The sequence below is a fragment of the Haliotis rufescens genome, unplaced genomic scaffold, assembly GCF_023055435.1.
Source record: "Haliotis rufescens isolate VD_foot unplaced genomic scaffold, xgHalRufe1.0.p SCAF_37, whole genome shotgun sequence".
NCBI lineage: Eukaryota > Metazoa > Mollusca > Gastropoda > Lepetellida > Haliotidae > Haliotis > Haliotis rufescens.
In genome coordinates this window covers 2,355,994-2,369,734 of record NW_025964079.1, presented here as the reverse complement: position 1 = coordinate 2,369,734, position 13,741 = coordinate 2,355,994, and positions in this window count along the sequence as shown.

Sequence of the window (13,741 nt, the reverse complement as noted above, 5' to 3'; positions counted from 1 at the left end):
CTGTTTAGACCCGTTAATCCGACAGTCTCGCACTCCGACTCCGACACACCTATAATTTGCAACGATTTGCTGAAATCACTAATTACTCAGTCTCGTTAATCCGACACGGTGATCAGCGTACTCCATGGTCATCTGCCCGCGAGTAGCCCTGTCTTTTGATGCGTAGTCGCCTCTTACGACAAGCATGGGTTGCTGAAGACCTATTCTAACCCGGATCCTCACGGGTCTACTGTACGTAAATGATTAGGGCATGTTGTGTGACACAGTTATACACTATATATTCTCTATTCATAATACACAAGGTGTTGACAATGTAATGGGAATGTGTAAAAAACATAAATGACATGTACAGTAAACTACGGTTATAACGAACTCAAAGGGACTACTAATTTTAGTTCGTTATAACCGTAGTTCGTTATAAGTACATATACAGCATGACTACAGCAAGCAGTCGGGACCAAAAAGTCAGTTCGTTATATCAGTCAGTTCGTTATAAGCGTGTTCGTTATAACAGTAGTTTACTGTATATTAAACGATTGATTTATTTACATATATGAATATGACACAATTTTGGAAATCAAGGTTATTTTAACGATAAAGGATAATCGAAATGATATTAACTTGCAGTCCTCGATAGCTGCAAGAGATAAATCTCCCAAACATCCAGGTATAGAGTCAGTGTTCGAAATACCTGCCTGCCCGACCGTCCGAGACGGGTTGATTTCAACTCGGGCTGCCAGATTTTCAAATCCCCCTGCCCGACGGTCGGGTTATATTTCATATGTGAAAATATTCTAAATATTTCCCGATGATAAGCATTAATTCACATGTAAAGATGAATGATAAAATGTAACCAAAAAGAAACCCCGTTAGCTTATCCTGAGAAACATATGATTATAGTGGGCAGGCAGGTTTTGGTCAGGGCTGGCAAGTATTTCAGCTAGCCAGTCCTGTGGTCTGGCTGAAATTTTTGGGAGTTTCATACCCTGATAGAGTACATTATTGTTTGGAGAATTTTGCTCAGGTTTAGAGCGTCCAACTATAATTGACCAATTAAAACAGGAAGATGGAGGAAACTGCCGATTACGTGACACGGGAGAAGAATTTGGCTATTTGTTTACCTGTCCGTCATTTGAAAAGAGTCCCGTGAAGATCCGGAGTAGAATAGGTCTTCAGCAACCCATGCTTGCCGTAAAAGGCGACTATGCTTGTCGTAAGAGGCGACTAACAGGATCGGGTGGTCAGGCTCGCTGACTTGGTTGATACATGTCATCGTATCCGAATTGCGTGGATCGATGCTCATGATGTCAATCACTGGATTGTCTGGTTCAGACTCGATTATTTACAGACCGCCGTCATATCGCTGGAATATTGGCGAGTGTGGCGTTAAACAACAAACAATCATTTGAAAAGAGAGAGGAAACAACTTATTTATGAATAGTATTATATACTGAACCGCAAAAGAAACGTCACCATGGATAGATATATGAGAAACCTTTTTTGTCCAAACACTGTAAACATACTTTGAAACAAAAGATGAAACTTGGCAAAACTGATCATCAATGTTGAAATTAAAGTGTCAAATGTTCTTAAAGTGAAATACAACACTAGTCTCTGAGAAAATGGCATCACAAGTCAGTATCTCGGGTGTCCGCATTGTGCATTGATGACTGTCGTGCAACGTGGAATGGATGAGGCGGTTGATGAAGCCCATAGACACTTGATCCCACACTCTGAGGAACGCCTGACGCAGTTCAGCTGCAGTTGTCGACCTTGGTAGGACGTCACTCAGCCGACTTTGAATCTCGTCCCACAGGTGCTCAATGGGATTTAAATAGGGACTGAGGGCAGGCCACTGCATGGTTCTGATGCCATTCTGCTGGAGGAAGTCTCTTGTTGCTCTCGCATTGTGGGCACGGGCGTTATCATGCTGAAACTCGTGGTTGCGGCGACGTGCCAAATGAGGTATGGCGTGTGGTCTCAAGACTTGATCAATGTACCGAGCTGCTGTGACACCATTGCCTCTCCCTTTGCCGACGTTCTGGAAGACCACAGGGCCGACCCTCTGTGCAAGACCAATTCCACCCCACACCATGATGCTCGGACCACCCCACGAGTCTCTCTCAACAACACAAGCATCCGAATAACGTGTTGTGTTGGTGGTCTGGTACCGTTTCTGGGGCCTGTATATGGTCCATACGTGGACTTGAAATGCATTGGCTACTTTCCGGGCGGTTTGTCCAGCTTGCAATCGTCCTAGGGTTTGGTGTCGCTGATTTCTTGTCAATCTTGGCATGTGGTAGCAATTCAATAACGAATATATGTTATCCGATCTAGTTGGATATTTATAGGGCAAGAAATGGGGGAACGCATGTACATTTCAATTTGAACGGAAATCATGTGCATCGGGCTACCATGGCCGTTGCCGTGATGCGTTTGGGCGATCGGTTTTATTGTCATCTGCTTTTTTTATCATCAAATTCCATTTTACCGGACAAGGTAATGTTAAATTTGAGAAACTTTGACAAAAATTACCCAGATATTTGAATGACAACTTTTCATGCAATGTTACTTGAGGTGACGTTTCTTATGCGATTCAGTATATTATAAAACCTAACATGTCTAAATGAATTCGCTTTTTAATTGCCCACACTTATAGGAACATTTAGAACATGACCTTCGTTGTGTAAAATGATCATGATAAATTTCAAACCTGGGAAGGATGTTTCATAACTTTTGTACAAATTTCCAGTTTTTGTGTTTTTTACATTTTTTCGCTCTGAAAATATGTGCAAGCAAAGACGTATGTACGTCTTTGGTATAACCAATACTTGAATTTTACCTATATTGTCGCTGCTAGCGACCTGAGTGTAAATACAGTTCAGTTCCGTGTTTGATGACAACCTTCTAGCACGTGCGAGCGCTACGTGAGAGACGGGATTACATGTATTTGGAGATTAATCCACGAGCTATATATGGTGGCATACTAAGGATTATCTGTTTGGAGTGGAGATAAAAATGTCGATCCCCCAGAAGGTCATTCATGGGGAACAGATAATCCGTTAATTCTGAGTTCTGGGTGCGACCCATTGTCACAAACAATGGCGGGTGTTTGTGGTATGTGAACCTCATTTAATGGAGGGCGTTTGTATAGAAGTTCTCGTTACTAATATAGTCAATAATTTGGTCGTATACATTTTATAATTACACGTGCACGAATCGTTCAAATCTTCTTGATGATATTAGGTCGTGTATAGCGACGTGCATATGCATGTGTGTGTGTGTGTGTGTGGCTGCTTGTACTAGTCAGGACTAAAGCCGGTTATATAGTGCTAGCCCACTGAGATATAATGTCTCAGTTTAACACGGATATCCCACGCACAGACGCAGTATAATGCCTCCACGCCTACCAGTCCTTGTTTTATGTTTCAACGCATCTTTTGATATGACGGTCGGGGATCGAACCACCGACCTTCCGCCCTCCGGAAAGACGCTCTATCCACTAGACCACGAGGCGTTCTGATATTATATAAACTCAATATGGAAATAAACTAAATACTTATTTTAACCAACCTTGCAATGGCGCCTCTGCAATGTCTTTATTTGCTGATAAAAATGTGGTTATTTTCTCAATTTCTATAATACCTCCATTTATAAATATTTTATAAAATCACTCAATCGCAGTTGTAGCCGACACGAACACCGAACACGGCTGTTTAGTGTGTTGTGTCGGGATAATGTTGGCGCTCATATTCATAATCGATTCTAATACACATGGAACGAAGTTACTTATGTATCAGGAAATATGTACATAATAGGGACGTTGATCTTATCTTGATCATGTTATACGTGGGTAAATCGATTCGAAGTTCGTGGCCAAATATATATTCTTTCGTGTAACCATGGTAACTAGATGTGTCCTGAACGTGTATGAAGTGTCCAAGTCACCGACTTCATTCTAGTGAGTGTATATGGTTTTACGCCGCTTTTAACAATATTCCGGAAATATCACGGCGGGGGACACCAGAAATGGGCTTCACGCCATTGTACCCATGTGGGAAATCGAACCCAGGTCTTCCGCGTGACGAGCGAACGCTTATACCACTCGGCCAGCCCACCGCCCCGACTGCATTCGATAAATCACCCGGAGGATTTGTCCCGTGACAAAAACTGCGAAAATAAAACACCGTGCTGTGTGTAGCCTATATGTACCTGCATATCATTAAAGGATATACTCGAAGATCTACTGCTGGTATCTGTAAAGTTCTCTTGGCGATCACTGCCTTTCATCTTCAGCTGTTGTGGCTGACCGACGGGATACATTTCAGCATATTGCGGACAACTACCAGTTCTGTTTCAGTTCGGTCCAACTGACACTCCACGTGTGTAAGCTATCCGCAAGACCGGTACCCAGAGTGTTGACATCAGATCAGATGCTGACACGACTCAACATACCCCGGACCTTTTGACCATCTGTCATATAAATCCTGACAAATTTGTTATGCGAATTCTAACCTATGACGAGACCTGGGTCCATCACTTTCATCAAGAAAATAACTTCAGAGCGAACAGTGGAAAGATTTGGCCTCCCCAACCCAACAAAAGGCTTACAAGCGCACCTGTGAAGATTCGGGGTAGAATAGGTCTTCAGCAACCCATGCTTGCCCTAAATGGTGACTCTACTTCTAGCAAGAGGCGACTAACATGATCGGGTGGTCAGGCTGGCTGACTTGGTTTATGGTTGGGCTGGGACCAGTCCAAATTACCTCCCGGTACCCTATTACCCGACCCTACCAGGTACCCACTGCAAGTCTCAAGAGTAGGAAACAAAATGTCTGATTGGTAATTGTTTTAGGGCAGCCATGGCTGAAACAATTTAGATACATGTATCAAACAATCAGATCATGGTTCACTGAAGTTGACTGAAGCTTTATCTTCACTCAAACATAGCCAAGTCAAAAGGAATGTGTACATTGTCAGAAAGAAATGCCAACATGAGCGACTTGTAGTGTAATCACTGAGCTACAGTAAGTTTTTGTCATTTAACAATATATCACGTGACTAACCACGTTCGGTAGTCCTGTGGGTACCCGTGTCCTACTCAGGACCCACCCGACCCGAGTACCCAATATACCCGTCCAAGCCCTAGTTGATGCATGTCATCGTTTCCCAATTGCGTAGATCGATGCTCATGATATCAGTCACTTGATTGGTGTGAGGTAATCCCAGGATTGGTTTGGTTGGTTGGTTTGTTGTTAAACGCCGCATTCAGCAATATTCCAGCTATATAACGGTGGTCTGTAAATAAGCGAGTCTGGACCAGACATTCCAGTGTTTAATATCATGATCATCGATCCACGCAATTGGGATCGAAGACATGTATCAACCAAGTCAGCGAGCCTGACCACCTGATCCCGTTAGTCACCTTTTACGACAAGCATAGTCACCTTTTATGGGACGCATGGGTTGCTGAAGACCTATTCTACCCCGGAATCTTTACGGGTCAGTAATACCAGGAAGAAAAGCAATTGTAAAACTATGTAATTTGCTCATACATGTATGTATATTTGTATAATCGATTCTTTGGGTTCGAAACATTGCCTGATAAACAGATAGTGTCCTTTATGTTTCACGTTGTGCATTTTCTATAGGGAACGGACATATTTTCCCATCTTCCCTTTAAACGGGTAGTTTATTCATTGTTTGAGGTCCAGAATTTCGACAGATGTATCGGAATCTTTTCTTGCGAAGATGTACTAATAGGTTTATATTTTTGTTACTTTTATACTGCGGCGGTCGGGTAGCCTAGTGGTTAAAGCGTTCGCTCATCACGCCAAAGACCCGGGTTCGATTCCTGACATGGGTACAATGTGTGAAGCCCATTTCTGGTGTCCCCCACCGTGATATTGCTGGAATATTGCTAAAAGCTGTGTAAAACCATACTCACTCACTACTTTTATACTACATACGTTATCATAAAAAACTTTTTGAGAGCGGTCTTGATTTGATTGTGTCTGTTACTGTGCATCTCTGTGCCCAGCGGTACTTACTGCATACACTGTGCTCTATGTGAAGGGCAAGTAAACTATTGGAAAGTTGAAGTCATCCCTCTTGTCATACAGTCTTGGGGAGAGCTTTTCGTCCATCTGAATGATCATGCAACATATGAAAGGTTCAATCTATTAAACAAGAACAAAAGCTATACATCAGGGCCCACTTGCACAAAGTGATCTTAGCGCTAAGATGATCGTAACTCCCATTCTTTAACATAGGCTTACAATAGTTGTAGCGCTAAGATCGCTTTGTGCAAGTGGGCCCTGGCCTTCGTCTTCCTTGTCGTAAGAGGCGACTAACTGGATCAGGTGGTCAGGCTTGAGGTCTTGGTTGATGCACGTCATCCTATCGCAATTGCGAAGATCGATGCTCATGATGTCGATCACTTGATCGTCTGGTCCAGACTTAATTATTTACAGACTGCCGTCATAAAGCTGGAATATTGCTGAGTGTGGCATTAAACAAACAAACAAACAAACAAACCAACAAAACACTGTGCATGGGAATCAAACCTGGGACTGCAATGTGACAAGCAACCACACCAACCACAGTGCTACTCAGTATTTCTGTCATATTCTGACACAGATCCAAGTCTATTCAGCACACACACAGCAAAAACAACAAACATTATTTCAAAAACACTCTTTAATATTATCGTTGGATTTCTCTAATATACGAGACTAATTAAACTCCTGATTAAAATGACATTGAGCAAAGACAAAAATATTTAGAGTTGATAGAACTTGATATTCACACATTCTTCAATAACATCATTCATGGACTTCCAGCCCTGAAGATATATGTACAGTCCGTTTATCTACAACACAACCCTGTCTAAGGGCGGTCTAACCAGGGAGTACACATAACACTTAACATGTCTCAGGCCAGAATAAATAAATTATTAGATTTTCATCTCATATCTATGCAGCATCCCTCACACTTCATATTTTACTGAGCTCTACACTTAGTAAAATCCCCCCCCCCCCCCAGCTCTACACTTAGTAAAATCCCCCCCCCCCCCCCCTAAATAATGTTCAAGTTAAAATTTTATTTGAAGAAAGAATATTTCTTTTCCTGATAATACCTGATGGTATCAAGATGTACCTGACACTGCTTAATGAACATGAACATGAACTCATGAACACCTGGTATCATCACTATTTGATAGTAATTCATAAACACATGATATAGTTGGAGTGAGTGAGTGAGTATGGTTTAACACCGCTTTTAGCAATATTCCAGCAATATCACGGCGGGGGACACCAGAAATGGGCTTCACACATTGTACCCATGTCGGGAATCGAACCCGGGTCTTCAGCGTGAAGAGCGAACGCTTAAACCACTAGGCTACCCAACCGCCCCCTGCTTAATGAGAGGACCTATTTACTGAATATATTTGAGTAAATGTGTCTGGTGAGACTTTGTAAAGCTGTATATGACTTAGTTTTCCTTGTGAAGAAACTCCCTATTATTGTAGTTAGTATATACTGGAAACATGGCATAACAATGCATGGATATATGTGTGTGCTATATAAATGTCTGTAATACATAAACAAAGTGTGCAATAAATTCCCCATTCACAAAACAGCAAACATTTGCATTGACTCGGAATAGAATAATCCAAATAGCATGTATGTCTCATAAAATAACCAGAACATCAGCCACAGGGCCACACTATCAAATAACTGGGATTCTAAAAAATTACCTGTGTATACCTTTGTTAGAAATTTCCAGTCACATTAATTAAAAAAATACAATCCATTTAACTCACACACACACACACACACACACACACACTTCTCTTGCCTTGGGAAGATGAGGTTATCGGTGTCAACACTACCAATGGCTGCTGACATAATTTAGCTTGTTTTGCCCTGCGTTCCACTGCCTCTCAATCAGTAATACACAACATATGAACTTAACACAGGTACACTACTAACTAAAATGAAAAAAAATATAAAAAAGGATGATAATAAAAAACAAAGGACAAGGTACGACAAGAGCCACTTTTTTTACCCACAGTTCGGCATAATTGACAAAATGAGTTGAACGTTTAAAACTTGCTCTGAAAGTCATCTTAAGTTATCATATGAATGAGAACTTTTTCTCTTCAACACTTATATGTTTTGGACTTTCACAACACTAAAGTACAGATGAGGTTCAACACGTCGGAAAGGTTCATTTTAGACGTTTTTGAAAGTACAGTCTCTTTGGACCTGAACAAGGATTTGTCTCAAACTGATTTTCTAAGAAGATATAAATCACTACAGTACAATTGTATGGTAAAACATCCCCTTGGATGACAGACTTGTTCATAGTTGAATTTTAAAATCAGCCTTTTTCAATCAGTTAAGCCATTCTTATGTAGCTGATTATGTTAGAACTCCAAAACCTGCACATATAAAAATACAAAAAGTACAGTTTGCAACCATTGAACATGTCTGATATTTTAATACCATATTTAAAAGTTTTCTTGAACTTTAAAATTTGATATTTCCTGTGGGGCAAAAAGGGGCCTTATCCTCCTCGTACTTTCAGTTTGATTTTGAGATATTAACAGGTCAACGTGTGACTACTGGTACTTGTGTCTTCAGGTGGGATCTTCTGGCTTTGGTTGATGACAACTCTCTACACTACACATTACAAAGACCGTATTCGACGTAATAAGCGCCCCGCTCTAAGTGCCCACGGCGATATTTGCTAATATATTGGCAAGTGAACAATCCCAATTAGCACCCCTTCCGATTGATCAATGTACACAAGACTTATATATTCGTGTATAATACACACTCATGTGTTATATGCACCCTTAATTATGGGCAATTAAATTCTGGAAAATATATCTGTCGTATATAAACAGTACAGACTGTCAGCATAATCCACGAAATTTATCTTTCAACCCTGTTTTTCCCCACTAAAATAATATTCTAATAAGAGACCTCTATTTCTAATTTTGAGAGCGCCCTGGTCGCTTATTACGTCGAATATGGTACTTCTAAGGCTTTTTTTTCTCAAGTTGGATTACGAATCCACCGCCCTATCATAATGAGAAAATGAAAGAAATATAATTATTTTATCCAATATTTTATCAGTGCCAACCCAAATAAAAAAATCAAAGAATAAAAAAATATGTTTATCAAATCTTGCACTGCTGGCCCCAGACTATTAGATTGTGCTGGACAATTGAAAATCCAGTGATGGCAGTCGCCATTAACAGGTAGCATTTCAGGGCTGTGTTTCTGAACCAGTTCTCATTGCTTCAATTTGCAACATACCGAAACTGGAACTGAATTAAACTGACAGAAAATGTAAACATGGTACACATTTATGTCTTGTTCAAGCAGGACCAGGTACAACAGCAATGAGAATGGATATTTTCCTTTTCAGCTGAAACTTATTTGCAATGGAGTGTGGTCCATAATTCGGGGGTGTTTGAAGGGGAAGCCATCAGATTTTAACAAATTTGTGGTCACTAAAATTTGCAGAAATTTGCGGATGGATGGAGGATTCTCATCCCTGCTACAAACACTGAGGACTAGTCAAAAGAATTCAAGAAGTGTTCTCCACTAGTCTTGAATTATTTAAAAAAATTCTAAATGTGTGGCCTTGAGACAAACAGATACCTCTCTCACACATCTGGGAGTTGCCCAAGCGACTACAGACCATGCATAAATTTGTACTTTAAAATCACCACCTGATATTTTCTTTCAGAAAATGAGGCACAATTCCAACAAACAAGGTACTACTTTGTGATGGCCTTATTTCCATATATCATTAATATCACAGCACAAAGATGATAAAACAATAACTGTAGCCTGTTTCTAATGTGGATACACAAAGAGAGAGAGAGAGAGAGAGAGAGAGAGAGAGAGAGAGAGAGGGTGAGAGAGAGAGAGAGAGGGAGGGAGTGAGAGGGAGAGAGAGAGGGAGGGAGTGAGAGGGAGGGAGAGAGAGATAGAGAGAGAGAGGGAGGAGAGGGAGAGAGAGGGTGAGAGAGAGAGAGAGAGAGGGAGAGAGAGGGAGAGAGAGGGTGAGAGAGAGAGAGAGAGGGAGAGAGAGGGTGAGAGAGAGAGAGAGAGAGAGAGAGTGAGAGGGAGGGAGAGAGGGAGGGAGAGGGTGAGAGAGAGAGAGAGAGGGAGAGAGAGGGTGAGAGAGAGAGAGAGAGAGAGAGTGAGAGGGAGGGAGAGAGGGAGGGAGAGGGTGAGAGAGAAGGAGAGAGAGAGAGGGAGGGAGAGAGAGGGAGAGAGAGAGGGGGAGAGAGAGGGGAGAGAGAGAGAGAGAAAGAGAAATTACTTTTTAAAATATTTTATACTTTATGTGTTTTCACATTTGAGGTTGTTATCGAATATGCGCTGTGCAGATATTTTATAATTTGAAGGTCTGGTAACTAGTTCATTGGCATTGTTTTTTTATCATACTGAGTAATACCAAAATTGGGATTCATTCGTCACCACTCACCCCTTTCCATAACCTGCAGGAACACTCGTCCCCTATCGACAAATGTTATGTGCGACAAACCGATCAGAATGCGCATATGACATCAGGTACTTCGAACAAAGAATACCTCAGGAATAATTTTTTGATTTTACAAATGTCTTGCATCTAAAAATATACCCCAGATACAGTTAAATATGTTCAATCATACTGTATAAATACCTTAAGTCGAGATGTGTTTTTAAAACCATCTGGAATATATATGACATGAGGGAAATATACATGAACCATTACGCAACAAGTTGACAATTCTTTTAACTGTGCCCATTTGCTCTTAGACGGAACCCATATTACCTCTAAAAATTCAACACAAAATGGAACTATAAGTCAATAAATGAATGAATGAGTTTGCTTTTAGCAATATTCCAGCAATATCACAGCGGGGGACACCAGAAATGGGCTTCACACATTGTACCCATGTCGGGAATCGAACCCGGGTCTTCAGCGTGACTAGCGAACGCTTTAACCACTAGGCTACCCGACCGCCCCAGTCAATAAAAGGGTAAGCATATCTTGTATCATTATAACTAAACAGTTACAGTGTACAGGACAAACACTAATTAATTAATATAAATAACGAACTGAATCCTATAATAATAACAGAAATCGGTTCTCAGTTAAACTGAGAATAAAACAATATAAACTCGGGATATGTATGAGTATAACATGTTGATAGTAAAATCATATTTGACTTTAGATAAATCTCCACCTTTTCTAACACATACTATGCTGGCCAAAGTTGCTATAATCGTATGTACATATATATAAAAATGAGAATCCATCATCAATTGTGCTGGGAATAATACAGATCAAGTTTATGATGAATATATACATATGGACGCAATATGACACTCAACAGACTCATACACTAGGTCACAGTGACATGAACTGATTTACATAATTCAGTGAGTGAGTGAGTGAATCGGGTTTAATGCCAGTTTGAACAGTATTGCAGTAACATCATGCGTGTCTAATTTATGAGGGAGGAAAGCCTGAAGTGATGCATGTTCTAGATGTTTACCTCTCACCTCTGTGGGAGGAAAGCCCCAAGTCTCAGACGTTTACCACTTGGGTGAAACCAACGAGCACGGGTATGGTGCGGACAAACCTAGAAACATAATCTGGGCGAACCGGTATTCGAACCCACAATCATAGGTTTCTGGCATGCCCGAGGGATGCAACTCTGAACAACAAATCATGGCGCCTAAGATGACTGAGCCACCTGTGCCCCCTGTAAAACTTGAGTTTATTAAAAATGCAAGTAAATTTTGGGAGCCATGCGTTACCGTGCGCTATAACCGAGTTAGTGCTATATTGAAGGCCGCAATAGCGAGGTACCACACATGACTAACACCTATTGGACCAGAGTCTTTATCTGTGATCAAAGTAGTTTTTGTCCGACTTTCCATACCCTGCTGGAATTTCCCACGGAAGAACATGTCCCCACTATCTCATGTGATTGGTTGGTAACAATGTCTGACCGGCCGATTGTGCAGACATTTGACTGCGAGATCAGTGCTACTCATGGTTTCCATCACTGGTTTTCCTGCCAAAACGTGACTATTTTCATGAACACCTGGTATCATCACTATTTGAAAGTAATTCATAACCACATGATATAGTTGGAATCGTACTCGGCAGCAGAGACTTACCGTATTCGACGTAATAAGCACCCTGCTCTCACAAGCGCCCACAGCAATATTTGCTAATATATTGCTAGTGAACAATCTCAATTAGCACCCCTTCCGATTGATAAATGTACACAAGACTTATTTATTCGTGTATAAGAAGCACTTGTGTGTTATATGCATTCTTAATTATGGGCAATCAAACTCTGGAAAATATATCTGTCGTGTATAATACACACAGACTTTTCTTTTGAATCCCTCAGGCTGTCAGCATAAACCACGAAATTTACGGTTTTTCAACTCCAAACTCCAACACCAAAATTTTATTCTAATCGGAGCCCCCTATTTATAATTTTGAGAGCACCCTAGGCGCTTATTGCGTCGAATACGGTACCCCGAGAAACAGTATTTTGTTTTAGGTAGCCTAATTAGCATTCTGGACGTACATACCTCATTGCTTCACAATACAAACAGCTGTCTATAGCAGTCACTCATGGGTAATTTATATGTAAATCATAAATTACATCAACTTTGCAAAACCAAAATTAATTGTACAATTGGCATTCATCCAGGAAACGGAAATTATTCCACAGGGATAAAATGTTATATTCATTTGCATATTCATAATTTATTTATCATTTTTTCTCCAAATATATTCGATTCCAAGGTAAACGATTAAATGACTTCATATTTATTCAAATTAAATATTTTTCAAGACTTGTTTTTTTAAAAGTACTAAGCACGTTTTAACCTGCCACATCCAGGTATTGTTTAAAATACAACACACACATTCAGTTTATTGTAGATGGACTCTTGGCCCTAACCCACAGAGCAATATCACCGTGACCTTGCAATATCAAGTCCCTCCCTCACAGACACGCATTTCTTTTTGTCATATTTTTTCTTTTCATCCGATTCTACTTTTCATATGACCCACTATTGAGATTCTGTCAGATTCTGTCCAACTTCAAAAACATGAAAATTTAAGAAGCATAAAATAAACAATGACATTCCATTGAAATGGCATCAAATAACACAGAAATATTTGTGAAGAAAATCTGTAACGTCATGTTTTTTCCAAGTAATTTTTATAGCTGTTGACACACATTCTTCACCTAAGAAATACAAAAAGGCTTTGCGCAGTGTCAAAATTTAAATACCATATTGGTATGATATTTCAGAATGGTCAATTAACCTGAAAATGTTTCCAATTCAGCTTCAGTTTGCAGATAAGTCGAGTTTGAATGACTTGATTCAAACTGGCTTGGATTGCAATCTTGCTGAGCTAGCACCTTTTTAAAGCTTTGTTGAAAGGAGTTTTAAAGGAAGTCATTGAGTGATACCCAAAGGCTGGAAGACCTAAACTATCACATGATCCAGTATGTCACAATGTCCCCCTGTCTGCACATAAAACCAGAGTTATTACAACCACTAATACAACCTGATTGAACGTATCTACCAAAACAAGGACTTAAGTATGGGTATACAAGTCAATGATGTTAGGAATAGCCCAATACAGGGAATACACGCTAGTCTGCTAGCCTGCTAGACTGAGACTACTAAAT